This window comes from Galeopterus variegatus, unplaced genomic scaffold, assembly GCF_000696425.1.
Source record: "Galeopterus variegatus unplaced genomic scaffold, G_variegatus-3.0.2 Scaffold345, whole genome shotgun sequence".
In the NCBI taxonomy this organism is placed as follows: Eukaryota; Metazoa; Chordata; class Mammalia; order Dermoptera; family Cynocephalidae; genus Galeopterus; species Galeopterus variegatus.
Window position 1 is genome coordinate 494,322 of NW_007726456.1, and position 2,570 is coordinate 496,891.

General features: G+C 49.3%; 1 protein-coding gene across 2 annotated transcripts in view; it reads left to right on the forward strand.

Moving 5' to 3' along the window:
• The first annotated feature begins 379 nt into the window (after nt 1–379).
• The window catches only part of CHD9 (chromodomain helicase DNA binding protein 9), a 209,296-nt gene continuing 207,105 nt past the window's right edge, over nt 380–2,570 (forward strand). For both annotated transcript variants that reach the window (XM_008567795.1, XM_008567796.1), the window contains exon 1: nt 380–491. The gene's annotated coding sequence lies outside the window, so the exon portion shown is untranslated. The remainder of the gene's footprint in view (nt 492–2,570) is intronic.

The window sequence follows — 2,570 nt, forward strand, 5'->3', positions numbered from 1 at the left end:
TCTGACATTTGTGCAACAGGCCCTTAACCCCTGGCTGTTATTCTGATTTCCAAACTGGGGTACACTAGATAAACACAGAAATCAGGAACCATCCCTCCTAGTCAAGCGTCTGTGGCTCAGTTCTCAGAGCTGGGCCAAATGAGTAATTATAGCTTCCTTCTGTGGTGTGCAGGCCAGGAGGCTGATTTAATAAAGGAAGCCTGCTGTCTGTCTCCAGCCTGGCTCTGACTCATGGAACTAGGGAGTCCCAGAAGAACTACCCGCAGAGGGTGGTGAGCAGCTGGGGGTGGGAGGTGAGGGTGGCCAGCTAGCAAGGCCTGGGCTGAGAGCCCCGAGAAGGAGGAAACTCCCTGCTTGACCGGGAGGAACCTGCAGCTGGAGCCAGAGGAAGTGAGGCTCAGACAGAGCAGCTGCTGCTCCAGCAACAGCAGCAACTGCCGAACCCTTGAAAGGAGGCTCTTGCCGTGTGGACCCGTAAAAAAAAAAAATGGGTTAGTAATTTTCATATTCAAAATTAATTGGGGGAAACAATGGAATTGCCTCTGATAGGGATGGTTGTCTTTGCGTGATATACCAGTGGCTTTGGTTTCTTTTAGGGTGCCTGGGTGGATGAAGTCTGGAGCAATAAGCAGTCTGTTCATTTGGTTTCTCACTTTGAAAGGGAGGCAGCTAATTAGGTCTTCACAGCCGCAAAGACAGTCTGAGCCGGGAGTGGTTTCAGCCACACTGACGGTGACAGCCTGCTTGGGAGTGGATTTGGATTCCACCTTAGATAGGTCACCAGAGGTCATTTTATCCTTCCTTCTGTCTCCAGTAGCTTCTTTGTCCACCTCTGACAATGAGCCCGACAGAGGCAACTTGACCTCCTCCTCCAGGTCCCGCATGCCGGGAGATTCTGGCTCCGCCCCTCCCCTTCTCTTCCCGCTGAGTCACACACGTCCCGGTCAGGTGATCCTCCCCTGGGCCCTTCCGAGAGCACCTTGACCTATATTCCGAACTCTCCATTACAGCAGATGGTAATTGTAATGAGAGAGGGCCCGCCGGGCCAGCGGGCATGGTGCCCTGGCCGCCCTGGGCTGCAGACGAGGTGCTCCTGGCACCGGGAGGGGGTGCTCCCACTCCAGAACGTTCGAGAGGCCTGGAAATGGAAAGTTAGGAGGCTGGAGGCCGTGTGAGGGGCGGGGGACGTGGGGGGTGGCGAGTTGAGTCAGCTGGGAAAGCTGACAGCCACTGGGAGCCGCTTGCCTCCTCCCCTCCCTCTCTGGGCGCAGGCAGCTCCGTGCCAGGCCCTGCCTGAGCAGGCTGCTGGGGATGAAGTGGTGAAGGACATATGCCATTGTGGCTGGCTGATACTGCTGTCCATGGGAAGGGGAGAGGTGAGAAGCTATGCAAATATGGCATAAACCTAGGTGATTCATCTGGAGAATGTGAGCCGAAGAAAACTCTCCCCCTGACAAGGAACAAGTTCCCATCCCCAAATTATCCACAAAATTGCCTCTATGTATTTGTCGAGGGTTCATTGAGCAGTTGCTGCCTGTGCAGAATTTGTGTCCTCTGAATGTGAGGATAATGGAAGTGTGATGGGAAAGGGGATTAAAAGAGAAGTGTTCAGGGTCAAATTTTAAGCCCCATCCTTGGGCGTCAAGCATTTAAAAAGCAATTATTAACTGAAAGTCTCAGTTCCTTTTGAATTAGAAAAGGCTCTAAATTTAGAGTCATTCTTTAAAGCCTAGCTTTACCAGTGAGTAGTTCTGTGACCTTGGCAAGTCTCTGTAGGCCTCAGTCTTTGATCTGTAATATGCGAATTTTAATGAAACCATGCTGGTACTACATCAGATGGTATGAGCATTAAATCAGATGATGTACATAAAATATTATATAATAAAATTATATAATATAATTATTCATAACTATATAACATTTTCTCTAGATGGTTAAAACATGCCCCCTTCCCATCTGAGAGGATTATTGTATGTATGTGCTCAATGTGCCCATCATCGGAGAGCCTTCCTCTGGATGTTTACAAGTGTAAATAGAAAACTGTAGCCTCTGGCTACATTATGATCTACCACATCTAACAAGCAGCTCCATATAGCTTGTTTACACACCACCCACTTGTTAGTCATACATCATTTTATTCCTTTAAATCAAGAAAAGCTGTGTGTTTATCATAATTTGAATAAAAATCTGCAGATTGGAGTAAAGCACAATTTTTAAATCAGGATGTAAACTTATGAAGTTACTGCCTAGTACACGGTGAGTACTAAATGGTAGGGTAGATGCAAGTTAAACGAATGGAAGGAAAGAAAGGAGAAAGGACAGAAATTAGGGGCCAGCCCGGGGGCGCACTGCTACAGTGTGCCGCTTGGGAAGCGCGGCGGCGCTCCCTCCGAGGGTTCGGATCCCACATACAGACCGGCCGCTCACTGGCAGAGCGAGGTGCGGGCATAGCACCGAGGGTTGTGATCCCGTTGCCGGTCCCGGTCTGGTACGGGCACGACACTGAGTGTTACGATCCATTGCCGGTCCCGAAAAAAACCAAAAAGGAAAAAAAAAAAAAAAAAAAAGGA